The sequence below is a fragment of the Leptidea sinapis genome, chromosome 44 (assembly GCF_905404315.1).
Source record: "Leptidea sinapis chromosome 44, ilLepSina1.1, whole genome shotgun sequence".
In the NCBI taxonomy this organism is placed as follows: domain Eukaryota; kingdom Metazoa; phylum Arthropoda; class Insecta; order Lepidoptera; family Pieridae; genus Leptidea; species Leptidea sinapis.
Window position 1 is genome coordinate 7,091,604 of NC_066308.1, and position 13,813 is coordinate 7,105,416.

The 13,813-nt window shown below is 33.5% G+C and overlaps 1 protein-coding gene across 1 annotated transcript in view; it reads right to left on the reverse strand.

The window, feature by feature from the left end:
- Positions 1–11,546, reverse strand: part of LOC126977221 (solute carrier family 12 member 4) — a 477,718-nt gene extending 466,172 nt beyond the window's left edge. Inside the window, exon 1 of the mRNA XM_050825936.1 lies at positions 11,332–11,546. The gene's annotated coding sequence lies outside the window, so the exon portion shown is untranslated. The remainder of the gene's footprint in view (positions 1–11,331) is intronic.
- Positions 11,547–13,813: the final 2,267 nt, after the last annotated feature.

Sequence of the window (13,813 nt, forward strand, 5' to 3'; positions counted from 1 at the left end):
GGTAAATAAATGGTGTAAATGTGCATTTTTTTGTTGAATGCTCATAATTTCGAAAGAACATGGGATGGGATGAACATTGTATCCACACCCCCCCCCCCCTGGAACTTCTAAAATAAAGAGACTGGTAAAAAAAATATATGATGAACAATCAAACTTCCACCGAAAATGAACGAAATCTAGTATGTAGTTTTTTCTTATCACTTCATAGTATAAAACAAAGTCGCTTTCTGTGTCCCTATATCCCTATGTATGCTTAAATCTTTAAAACTACTCAACGCATTTTGATGCGGTTTTTTTAGTAGATAGAGTGATTGAAGAGAAAGGTTTATATGACGTATAATAACATCTATTAAATAATGGGGTAATACTGTTATTTTTGATGTTTCTCATGTGATGTCAAACGGATTGCAAACGCAGGCTGAACCCTACGAGATTTATCAAAATAATGTACTAAGTAATGTACACATTGAAAAGGTCTACAGAAAACTCCGCTGTGGTATATGTCTATCTCTTGTGTGGTATATGGATATCCCACAATAACATTTTTTGTCATTTACTTTTTACGACAAATAATGGCTAATTTTCGAAGCAACTTTAACCAATACAGCATTAATCCTTATCTAATTAAATACCTTAAAAACCTTTTTGATTTAATGTAGATTTAATGGCTCTTTACAGCATATGATTTAAATGAATATTTTCGAAGATATTACAGATTTAATAATTCCGGGACGTAGCGTTTGCGGCGGTTCCAACCGGCCGGGGCTAAATAATAAAAAACGATTCCTTTTGTTTGTTTTAAGTTTATTTTATAGAAAAGTTTAGGTATTTTATTTATCGATAGAGGCAGTACGAAGTCTGCCGGGTCAGCTAGTATGTTATAAATCGTTGCAACGAACTTTAACATAATGATAATCAGCATCACAACACAACACCTTTACATCGTTGCTTATTTATTAATAATAATATTCTATTGATGCTTGTTTTGCACACCGTACCAAAGCAACGATGTGACGTCATCAACTTCAGGTCCAGACATAATTTAATCGGGATGTAAATTAGGAATCTGCCCTTAATAATTTGACTTGCACTTGCACTCAACTTGCTAATATCAGTTGAAATCACACTTTGAATCTAACTATTGATATTCCCGGTACGTTCAAACAGCTGATATTGGTTTTCATATTGCGACGGAGATCGTATAAGCCAATTACTCGAAGTAATTGCATTAACATGTTTCAGTTTTACGTTATATTCCGATAGTATTCAATCTTTGCGCTGAATTAACTAATAAATATCTTATTACTACACGCTTTTACTAGTGCTCCTTTGCACAGGATGCCGGCTAGATTATGGGTACCACAACAGCGCCTATTTCTGCCGTGAAGCAGTAATGTGTAAGCATTATAGTGTTTCGGTCTGAAGGGCGTCGTGGCTAGTTAAATTACTGGGCAAATGAGACTTAACATCTTATGTCTCAAGGTGACGAGCGCAGTTGTAGTGCCACACAGAATTTTTGGGATTTCCAAGAATCCTGAGCGGGACTGCAGTGTAATGGGCAGGGCGTATCAATTACCATCAGCTGAACGTCCGGCTCGTCTCGTCCCGTATTTTCATAAAAAAAAACGTAAAAAATACAGTTTGAATTACACGCGTTTTAATCCTATAAAAAGTGTTAAAATAATTGTTGTGATTCTTATAGAGGTGCCGTGTACCTACTCATATTGTGCCTTAAATATATAATAGGCATTTTTAACTTAGAAATACGTCAGATTTTAAATCAAATTCAATAAATCATCATCAATAAATCAAACTCATCGACATATCGTTAATTTTCATAACTACCGGTCCAAGATTGTGAGGGTCATAGGAACTGACGCGTACCCAGTCTGTTTAGTTATCACTTTAAGGTTATCAGGATGCATAGGGTGATAGTAACACATTTTACAAATATTAAATAATCTTATTATAAAATATTTGAGGAAATTATGTAAGTAAAATGCTGGAACTACTCCCGACAAAGGTTGATACTAACCCCCTTATTCATAATAGTCTGCTAACTTAAAGCATTGCTAATTCTCACTCTGTCTTCTTCTATTGACCTAAGTCAGAATGAGAAAAAACACTCCTAAGCGGCTGTTTAAAGTTAGAGGACCATTATGAATAAGGGGGTTAGTACTTTGTAAATATTCACAGTTAATAAATGAGAAGTAAGGAAAATATTTAAAAAAAAAACTAAAAAAAACGCTTTATTGAAAAGATAATGGTTGAAATTTAAAATGAACATCAATTTCTGCCTTATCGACGATATATGAAACAATCTTATATATTTAAACGAGCGATTCCTTGTATATGTATATATAATCTTAATCTACAAACGGCTCCAACGATTTTAATGAAATTTAGTATACAGGTAGTATCGGGGGTGAGAAATCGATTTAGCTAGATTTCAAATTTAAAAAATGAATTTTATCCGTGTTTGAATGAGAAACAATAACATTAGAATACAAAGGTAAATATCGTCACTATATATATACAAGACTATAATAGCTCAGGTCACTGGGTGATCCGGAAAGCAGAAGACCCTGAGATGTCCTATTAGTTTTTTTTTGTTCAAGTTTTGTACCTTCTTACAAATCCAAGCAAGGCTCAGTCGTCCGGATATTTATATACGCACGAGACTAGTTTAGTTTAGTCTCGTGCCAGATTTTGGCGAGACAACACGTCCTGAGGATGCCTCGTGTAGAGGCGAAACACGTGTCGAATTGTTTTAAAGACAAATATTGGCGGAATTAACACTAAAGAAAACTTAAATAATTTGTATAATTATGGATTTCCGCAAAGTAACGCCTTATTCAATAAAAAAATACTTATATTAACAAAAATTTAAAAATGTAATAGTTTTATCAGATTAATGTATTGTCATCGGTCCTCGATCAATCTACGAACTTTGAACGAAATCTGGCCATTTAAGGTGTGTCAAAATCGCGCCCAAATGAGTCGTTTACAAACAAACACACATACAGGTGAAGCTAATAAAATCGTGTAAAAAGTACAGTGTGTTAAACATCATCAAATTCTTAGGTAATTAAAAGATCTAGATAGTGTCTCTTGCTGTTAGACAACCGATATAAACAGGCCAGGAATATTGGGTTAGTGTGCGTGAAAAACTACGTCTTACACTCGCAATTTGTATGAAACTTTGTATTAGCGTACGTGGATTGCTCAAAATAGAGATTAGTTCTAAAGTCTATTTTTTTCGATGTTTTCACAGCTGTCATAGTCTATCTAGACGTAAAAATGATCTTATATCAAATTTATTGAAATGCGATGGAAACATATTACCAAAAATACCATAGATTCACTTAAATTATGCGTCCGAATCTAATATCAATAAATTGCCACACACACGACAAGTTGGTATCGATTTTTAGATTATTTATCGTACAACGTTAAAAGCAATATTTCAAAGGTTCTTATATTGCCTACCTGACATTATTTCGCCATTACAAAAATATGTTTTACCATTACTAGGTATTCCCTGTTCTGAAAAAATATTGAAATGGTTCGCGTGAAACATGAAAATTCAAATTTCACCAATTAACTTTGAATAAAATTGTAAAGTTTATAACGAACCGAATCACTGCCGTTTCTGTGGCAAATGCCAAGTCGTTCTGTATACTTTAATATAAGGCAAGGTAAAACGTAAAATGCTCGTGAAGTAAGCGTACCTACAGTTTTAACTTAAGGCGAAGAGTAAGCAGAAAACACGCAAACATGGAGTTTTTAGACAAGTTTTGTGGTGAAAGTATAGCAATTCGAGCTATGAACACTACTTAATCCTGTTACACATATCCTTAAGTCTTATTTGTAGGTTGCTAATGCTTGCTGTTGATTATAGTTAACACTGCCGAGCCTTTTTGTACTACCACTTTTCTTTGAAGTTAAACAAGTTTTTTGGCATGGCGTGACGCATTTTTTTGGTACTTTTCTCAGAAAAGTTATTCTTATAGCTTGTACTTTTTTGTGTAGGTTCATTTATTCAGATTAGTAGTGACTAACGAGGATTGTAAGCATATAAACTGTTTTCCATCCAAGAATTTTGAAAATATTGGCTTTGTTACATAGATGGCGGGCCGGCAGCCGTGAACTCACATCCCTCAAGGTCGCTGGCATTTAGTGTCGCCTTAAGCCATTGAGTTTGCGGTCACGGCTTCGAATCTCGGTAGGCGCATAAGTTTTATGATGAATATTAATGTTTGTTTCCGAGTCATGAATCTTTTTATATGTTTAAGTATGTGTATTGTATTATACGGGGTTTTCCAATAGGGACTTGACAATTTTAAATTTAGTTTCTGAACGCACCTTTTCACCTAACATCGAACTGTCACTGTCAGTTTATTCAGTACAGATAACGTTTTCATTAATCATCATCAGTGGCCGCTATTTTAAGAGCGTTAATTCCGATTTTCGGTCGTAATTCTCTCCCTAGTAGATAGGCAGTAACAAATTTAATGAAAAAGTTTGAATCTACATATTCGTTGCGTGATGGGAATCGACCGCTGCAACGTGCCCGCGGTGGCCATATGAGCGAAGTCGAGTTCCATTCATAAATGTTTTGAATGTACTTCAACCCGATATTAAGTTTTTAAAATATCTATATATCATTTTATTTTGAGAAAAAAACCCTTTATATATATTATTTACAGGACCTATAATACAGACTATGACTAATATAGATAATTTGGGGCTAGACAATACGTGGACAGTGTGTCAATTATTATTATCATTATTATTAAAGGGGGGGAGATGGATTCACTTTGTGGTAACTCATCACATAATTAAATGTTAAGCTAAACATAGAGATTTTATATTAATTGATTTATTACAAAACTATAGTATAAATAAAATCTAAATATTTAAAAAAAAAATATGAAACATAATTAATCTTTCCCGTTTTATAATTAATAAGTAAGTTTATCGAGGAACGATGTGTAGCAAAAACCTTAAGTTATCTATACACTTATCTCGTTCAATTGTTTCATGTTATGGACGCTGTTAAATAAATAAATATTGCACCGGTGATATAATTTTAGCATCTAGTCCAAAAGCGCTACATATAAACGAGATAGTGAGATATTTAGTTTAAAAAAAACTACGTTTAAAAAAACCGACTTAAAAAACTGAAATGTATAAAATAATTTCATAAAGATTTATTTTGATACACCTTTCGTGCCTGCCCGATTGGGTTCATTTATTTATAGAGTCTAGACGAAGCTATCCCCCGCTCAAAGTCACGCGTGGCGTACCTGCTATTTGTTTGGCTTGCTACAGCCTAGTATACGTTTTACATAAGAGGTGTCTTAAAATAATTTTTTATTTAACTTACTAGCTGACCCAGCAAACGTTGTATTGCCGATATTAAAATGGCGATACAATAGTAACTGTTGATCGTAGATGGGTGAAAATTGAATTGAAGTTGTATGTATTTTTTTAATGCTGACTCATAATCAAACAAATTAAAAAAAAATGTCAAAAAATTAAAAAAAAACCTGCCGTGGACCACCCTTAACATTTAGGGGGATGAAAAATAGACGTTGTCCGATTCTCAGACCTACCCAATATGCACTCAAAATTTGATGAGAATCGGTCGAGCCGTTTCGAAGGAGTTTAACTACAAACACCGCGATATGAGAATTTTATATATTAGATTTTATATATTTCAGTTATTGAAGTGGGTTTTTTTAAACTTAGTTTTTTATATTTTCTTATTAGTGTCTGCAATAGGTTGTTCTGTAAGCTACGGTATGATTTTTCTAGATTACATCAGGTAAACTATTACATTTCGTTGCTTTTTACTGTCATGTATTAAATAGATTTTTTTTAGTAACTATGGGTAGGCCTGCGATAGCCTTAAATAATCTAGACGGGAACGGAAAAATGGAATCGACTCCGAAAAAATGCTATTCGAAACTCTATTTCACGTTCTTGTGAGACAGTGAAAGATCGTGAAAAACGTTTGTCAGCTTTGAATGAAAAGTAGCCAAAGTCCCTCTTATCGGAACACGGATTAATACTTTACAGTAATATATAATCAACCTAAGTGAAAACCTCCTAAAATAACTGATCACAAACTATAGTTATATCATCCACATCAACAAAAATGTTCATAAAATGAAAACTACTGGGCCAAACTATGTCAATTTTTTATTGTGACCAAATGGCAAACATTCTGCATCAAACCAAAGATGAATCATGTTAATCGGATCATAAATGTCAGCGTAATCGGTGTACATACATAAAATAAAAATACCGATCGGATTGAGAACCTCCTCCTTTTTGAAGTAGGTTTAAAAGTCATAATTACTTCTCGTGTCGATTGTATAAATCTAATGAGTACAAAACAATAATAATCCATTCTTAGGTAAGCATGATTCATGGATAGATATTGTTGTAGCTACGAGATAATAAATAATTATTAGTAATGATCGAAACAATATCATCACAAAGTAGTCTTCGATAAATTCGAAGTGAGTAAGTTGAGTTAACAATAAGATTCCAGATTCAAAACAAATGTATTACGAAATTCAAAAGTATTGTTAAAAAACTTACTTTTAACTATAACATAAATTACTTTTTTAATGATACCACAGATTGATAATGGAGTGACCGCCCACAGGATGTTAAATAAGAAATTTTATTGTACGATTTTACATTGTCACCATATTTTTATAAAAAAAAGAAGCCCGCTGAGTTTGTTGCGCCCGTTCTTCTCAGTTCTGAGGCATACTTTTTGAATGGGTGGTAGTTTTTGACTTTCAATAAGTGATTTTATACAAGTTTTCACTACAAGTGATATAGATTTTCACACTTTCCACGATCCCTTATATCTATCTAATGATCACTCTGTTTATATTTGGTTTTAGTACAGATTAAAGACTTTTTTGAAATAAGTTAACATGTAGTTTTATTACTATATTCCATATGATTACCAGTGGGAGGATCCTTTGCACAGGATGTCGGCTAGAATATGGGCTCCACAACGGCGCCTATTTCTACCGTGAAGCAGTAATGTGTAAGCATTAGTGTGTTTCGATTTGAAGGGCACCGTAGCGCCGTACTGGGCGAATGAGACTTAACATCTTATGTCTCAAGGTGACGAGCGCAGTTGTAGTGCCGCTCAGAATTTTTGGTTTTTCAATAATCCTGAGCGGCACTGCATTGTGTCCATTCTTCTCTTATATTCATAAAAAAAATCGGACAAATTAGAGAGACGGATAAAATCTGGACAAGAGTCTAAATAGTAGTCGGGATAAGTCCGGATAGATCCAGACGTATGGTAATGCTACTCTTGGCTCAGTCCGTAAGTCCTTATACAACTCAAGAGTTAATGAATTTTGGTCCACACATTCTCAGTGATGCAAGATAAATGTTCCTTACATTTTATCCCGAATATTTTAATCTGTCTCGAGGGAGCGGGCACTAATGTAGTGCGGATGAAGTTGCGTGCAAATGCTTGTACTTACACAGTACACAAATAGAAGCTTTTTGAACTAAATTATATTTTAGAAGCTTTTTGTGTCAAATATGTTAAGTGTAACATTATTTATAAGTCTAGATGGAGCCTCTTTTTTTCTAGACAACTGATTAAAAAGCTACGTCTTACACTCGCAATTTGTATGTCACTTTGTGTTAGTGTGCATGCATTGCTCAAAATAGAGGCTAATCGTTAACCTCAATTTTTTTCGAAGTTTTCACATCTCTTTCAGTCTATCTAGACGTATAAATGTTCTTACTAATACTTATTATTATAATTATTTTGTAAAAAATTAACATAAGGCGTAAACTAAGATAATGCATTGAGGTCAAATCTTTTTGGTGTTTTTACAATGCATGTTATTTTTTCACATTTTATAAAAGATATTTTTGGATAAAAAATAAAAAAAAAACTTACTCTAAGCTGAAAAATCTTTCATTCAATCGAATGGATTTGGGAAAGAATTAAGATGTCTCGTTTCGTATTTCGAACAAAAATGACACGATAAGCATTTTTAATTGCGAAAGTATTAAGCATTTTTCTAGAAAACTACATAATTGATGCAGTTTTCAACAGCGAAGACTACAATACTCTTATATTACTCAGACTTAGCAGTTATTAACGCAAAACTCTAGTGGAAGGCTTTTGAGGATGTAAATTGAGAACTTAAGCAGCATTTTTTATGACAATAAGCGACGAGACGAGCAAGACGTTCAGCTGATGGTAATTAATACGCCCTGCCCATCACAATGAAATGCCGGCCAGGATTCTTGAAAAACCCAAAAATTGTGTGTGGCACTCCAACTGCGCTCGTCACTTTGAGACATAAGATGAAAAGTCTTATTTGCCCTGTAATTTTACTAGCCACGGCGCCTTCACACCGAAATATAATAATGCCTACACATTACTGCTTAACGGCAGAAATAGGCGCCGTTGTAGTACCCATAATCTAGCCGGCATCCTGTGCAAAGGAGCCTCCCACTGGTAAAAACATTAAAAAGAGGGTCATGATGGCAGGCTTAACAATCACCCAGGTAGCAACTATTATGGAAAACTGTATATGGACTAGCCATCGCTCTCTACACTCAATGTTTTGTATACTATTAAATATTCAGTCCCGCGAAGACACCACAACTAATTTTGGAAGCATGAGAAGAAACACGCGCTCACTTCAAAGACGCTATTCTCCGATTAATAGTTTGATGTTGAGTTATAATCTATACACATAAATAAAATTGGAGTGTCTGTTTGTAATATTGAAATAACCATTTTTTACTACATTTATATGAATATATATGTACAAGGTACATACACGAAAAAAACATTTCTTACTAATTTTGTCTGTCTGTCTGTTTATTCCAGCTAATCTCTGAAATGGCTGGACCGATTTTGACGGGACTTTTATTGGCAGGTGCTGATGTAATAAGGAGTAACTGAAGCTACGTTGATTTTAGAAAAAATCTTTTATTAAAAAAAAATAAAGTAATGTTGCAATGTCCAAGAAACGGAATAACCCTAAAAATTATTGATATGGCAAAAGTACGTTAGTGCTATATATAAATTATCACATAAGAAATGTATTGGTGTCATAACAACTACTGTTAATAAAGAAAAAGAAAAAAAAAGTTGACATTGATATTTTTTCAGACAATAATTCGTCATTTAATCGGAATTTATATGCATAAAATAAAAGAAATAGTAATTTACAGGCAAAAAGTATATTTTATTCAAATAATTATTAAATACTGATAAGTTTAAGTAGGTATGTATGATATAATAAGTAAATGATGCATGTTTTAATTATAATAAAATATTATTGATTTCTTATTAATTTATGTTTAATTCAATTTGTGAATATTCCGATAAGTTTTGCATTCAATTTAAAAAAATACTTGTGTTTGTGTCTATGTTTTTGAAATGTGAGTTACATCTATAACTAAGCCAACACTTAGAATTTATTATTTATTGTAATAATATTATTATATTTTTGTTAGTGTTTGTCTTGTTGGTGTTAATTAAAAAAAAAAAAAAAAGTATAACACAACAACATACAGAACAAGAAAATAATATAATACTCACAAACCTGTTGTTTCCCGCACATAAGGCATTCAAAATTAATATACTTACACGCTGACGCCCGTGACTTCGTCCGCGTAGGTTTTTAAAAATAATAAGCAAGTTTGGAATTGACGATTATCTCTTGTCCTATTACAGTTCCGGTTCCCGTTTTCGCACCCGTTTCCAACATATTATATGAATCTTATTTCTGTTTGTCACAAATCCCGCGGGATCATGGATTTTCCGAGATTAAATGTAGCCTATATCCTTTCCCAAGCTCTAGTCTATCGGTATCATAGTATAAGGCCGTATTAAAATATGAAAATTTTCTTTTAAATTTTGATTCCCTTGAGAGTGTCGAAATATAACATTTATTGCGGCGTAAATGGGCGTATCTTTTTTTACGTTAACTTAGAAGTTGATTTATTCACAGCTATAAGAGACAGTAGACCTTAGTATATCGTGTTAATTTCGACTCGATACGTCTACGCATTCTTGAGATAAAGGCTTTTGACAGACAGACAAACGGACGATTAGTGTCTTCCTTTTGAGGTACTGAACCGCAAAAACTGACTTAATTAAGTAAAATGATATTATTAGTCCCTTGAGGACTCAGTGGATCTACGCCTTACGACGACGACTCTAGCACTACTCTAGCTTTCAGATCTAGTAGTAACAGTGCAATTGAGTGTCAACCCAATAAAACTTCTAATGTTAATCGTGAAAATCCCCATTACTTGAAGGTGAAATAAATAAATATAACAGACAAACAATAAAACATTAAAAAGCAAAATGGCTTCTGCCAAGGTAACATAAACTACAATATATTACTCTCCCAACATCTATCTGTCAGCCATCTGAACGACTTTAGTTCATATTTATACAGATATTATCCGGACGACCGAACCTTCCTCGGATTTTAAAGAATGTACAAAACTTGAGCAAAAAAAAACTAATAGGACATCTGGATTCGAACCGGGTTCTTCTGCTTTTCGGATCACCAATGTCCCATATGAGCTATTATATAGTCTTGTATATAGTGGCGAAATTTACCTTTGTATTCTAATGTTATTGTATCTGTTTCTCATTAAAACACGGATAAAACCACATCTTTTTTAATTGAAACCTAGCTAGATTGATTTATCGCCCCCGAAATCTCCTGTATATTAAATTTTATGAACGGATTTTATCATCGGAGCCTTTTCCGAGATTCATATTATATATAAAAGAATTATTCGTTTAAAGATATAAGATATTAATTTACAATTACATAAATTACTATAATTAATGTGAAATAGCTATACCTTATAAGTGAATATATAAATAATAAGGAATTGTTGATATTTCGACATTTCACAAACGCATCTATGGAGTTTTATTACTTTTGGCACGGAAACCGGTTTTACATTATATCCAATTCACACGTGACTGATTTTACGCCTAATTTAAAATGGTATTAACAGTGTAAATATTGTCTATGTTATGAAATATATGCATAAGTAAGATAATATGTTTCTTTATATTTTCATGTATGGAGGACAGATAAGTAAAAGTATTATATCAATAAAAATGGATTAACATCTATAATATAAGTCATATATATCAATAACTTGTTAAACAGCTGGCTCATAATAATATCAGCAACAATATTTCATTGATTTGAATGCCGTTTCGACCTTGAGTAACCCACAACTAAACACCAGTTGATAACACTTAAAAACAAAATTTAAACTCACGAGCTAAACGCTACCGAACTAATGAACGCAGTTCATTATCATAACGGCTGTACTGTGGTAACTGGCTGTTAGCACTAAAACAACAAACCGATCAGCGCAATCACAGCTCAACAAACTATTGAATGAAATCGTTCACTGAATGTCCTTTTGGTTACGACTGTACCAAAGTTTACAGGACCGCAACTTATAGGACGCGCGCATCGCACGAGCTAACGAACGCGTCTGAATTCTCATGTATCACGTACCGTGTTCGTATATCGGGCACAACTGCCGCGCCGATTCCCTGCGCACGTGAAAACTTGTCGCCCCGACTGTACGCCAAAGGAGTCACTTTGCACTTGCCACCTGAAACTGCGGTTTGCGTGTTGTTTACACTCGGCTATTTTTATGGCTTAATGTTTACAGCTTGATAACGAGTTGCATTGCTGAATGATTCTATCCGCTTTAAATGAATAATTTATCTAGAGCAGTACGACTCATGCACCCATGGTGTATGTATACAGTTTAACAAACGTATATAATAAGTCGGGGAAAGGTCTTTTCACATATTATTTATTATGTAGCTAATATATTAGTGGGAGGCTCCTTTGCACAGGATGCCAGCTAGATTATAGGTACCACATAGGCGCCTATTTCTGCCGTGAAGCAGTAATGTGTAAGCAATGTGTTTCGGTCTGAAGGGAGACCCAAATGAGACTTGACATAATATCTCTCAAGGTGACGAGCGCAGTTGTAGTGCAGGGCGTATCAATTACCATCAGCTGAACGTCCTGCTCGTCTCGTCCCATATTATTCATAAAAAAAAATAGTAAAATCTTTTTGGCTTTAATTTTAATCTGGCTGGTTTTAATGACATTAATATGGTTACATTTCAAAAATATAAACAAAGCAGTCATATTTAATTTCATTTTTCTGTCAAGATGAGTGAATCTAATGAAGAAATACGTATATTTTTAAATTTTTTAGCAAAAAAGGAAAGTATGCAAGGCATACCACAAAAAAATTGTAACGTATATGGACTTAATGTAGTTTTAGTAAAAGAAGCACAAAATCGAAATAAGCATTCTCAATCCAGGATTTTTGATGTCAATGATGCACCTTGCTCTGGTTACGGAGGAGATCGATGCAATTTTCGAAAAAGTGGACCAAGATCGGCATATCAACAGTTACGACATATCTGAAGAACTGGGAATTGACCACAAAAGAGAGTTGACCCATTTGAAAACTTCATCACGATGACGCTAGGCCCTATACATTGCTGCTTAGCCACTCAGTGAAAATTTATGTTGTTTAAATGGGAGGTCAATGTATTCGTAATATTGCCTCCAACTTGCACCTTCAGATTTCCAACGGTTTTTATCTCTTCAGAATTCTTGAGGTAGTATCAGGCTATCACTAAGAGATGACTGCCAAAAGTGGAGTTTATTTAATCAGAAGGCTCAAAAATTCTACAGCAACGGGATAAAATTATGTTCTTTCAGATCTACAAGATGGTAAAGACATTGAACAAAATGGCACAATATATACTGTTCTTAAATAAATATAAATAAAATTTAGAAAATAAATGTCTTGAGTTTTCATATATGAAATGCGAACACATTTTCCCTCAACCTATTATAACACAGAGGAAATACTCCTATTTAAGTATGTACTTAATTTTTAATCTAATAAAATTGAAATAAAACTAATTTACCGATTCTAACTATCTCACAGATAGAAGGGTATGGAATGGCAAAATAACAAGAACTGTTATTAAAAAAATCTGTCTTCAGCACCTTGGCAATCTGTCATAAATTACAATTTTTTTCTGTATTCTGCGACTTGGCAATCTGTCTTTCAACAATGATCCAAAATAATATGTTCTTAGTGAATAATCTTTACATATATATATCCAGTGTCCTGATGTTTGTGTGAAATCCTAAACAAATGAACGGATTTTAATGGGGATTACTTCATGGAGTGCACTTTAGTCCAATTTGAGAGATAGGATAATTTGTATTTAGGACCCATGATTATTTTTATTTCCAATTTTTTTCAAAAAATTTTTCTATGAGAGAATTTATTGACGCACGGTTTGACAGTTCTGCTGTGAAACAATTTCATTATAACAACAGGGAGCATTGAAATATTATTGACAATATCGTAAAGTATTTTATTTATTATGTACAGAACAATGTCTGTCGGGTCAGCTAGTATGACTTATATTTAGTCGTTTTTCCAGTAAGTCGTCTCTCACTCATAGTCCACGAATCTTGCTGCTATACGTAGCCTTCGCATTCAAGGACAAGTTGAAACGTTTAATCTAGGTTCTATTTTGGTTAGTCAAAAAAAATAGACTAGTGGGTGGCTTCTTAACACAGTATGCCATCAAGATGGTTGCAATATCAGCACTTTTCCTTCCGTAAAACAATGTGCAAACAAGTAATCTACACAAAGCATGTGGAATTACTGGGCATCCGAGACATTTTATTCTATGTCTCAA